General features: G+C 53.2%; 1 protein-coding gene across 1 annotated transcript in view; it reads left to right on the plus strand.

Annotated features, from left to right (window-relative positions):
- The window catches only part of LOC119590897 (rho GTPase-activating protein conundrum-like), a 57,568-nt gene that overhangs the window by 31,767 nt on the left and 25,194 nt on the right, over positions 1–607 (plus strand). The window lies entirely within an intron of this gene.

Raw genomic sequence — 607 nt, forward strand, 5'->3', positions numbered from 1 at the left:
TTTCCCATCCCCCTCCTCCCTGTCATTTTACAGAATACGTGGAGTGCCTTGCAAGGAACGCACAAACATAAACGCAGAGTTTAGTGACTACTTTCTGTCTTTATTGTTATTAGTCACTCATTACTCATAATCAGCCTCTCATTACTCATGCATAGGAGGCGAGGGCGAGGTGGTATAAGGGATGGGGATAAGGGGGCATAGGGGCCGGGACTGAGGGTAAGGGGCATAGGAGGCGTTTGTGAGGGGCATAGGGAGCGAGAATGAGGGGCATGGGGGGAGGGCGAGGGGGCATAAGGAATGGGGATGAGGTGGCATAGGGGGCGCTTGTGAGGGGCATAGAGGGTGTGTGTATGGGTATAGAAGGCGGAGGGGAGAGGGCTGGAGTGAGGCAATATAAGGGGCGAGGGTGAGGAAGTATGAGGAGCGAGAGCGAGGGGGCACAGGGCCATAAATGAGACGAATGGAGGGCATTAGCGGCGGTGCCAGGATCAGTATGGGCGGCAGGGGGCATGGGTGATGGAGCAAGGATAATGGGTAATCACTGGGTTAAGAGAATGGATAATTACAAAGCTAAAGGAGTAATAGGTTTCGAGGCAATTGACTCATC

The sequence above is a fragment of the Penaeus monodon genome, chromosome 28, assembly GCF_015228065.2.
Source record: "Penaeus monodon isolate SGIC_2016 chromosome 28, NSTDA_Pmon_1, whole genome shotgun sequence".
Lineage (NCBI taxonomy): Eukaryota > Metazoa > Arthropoda > Malacostraca > Decapoda > Penaeidae > Penaeus > Penaeus monodon.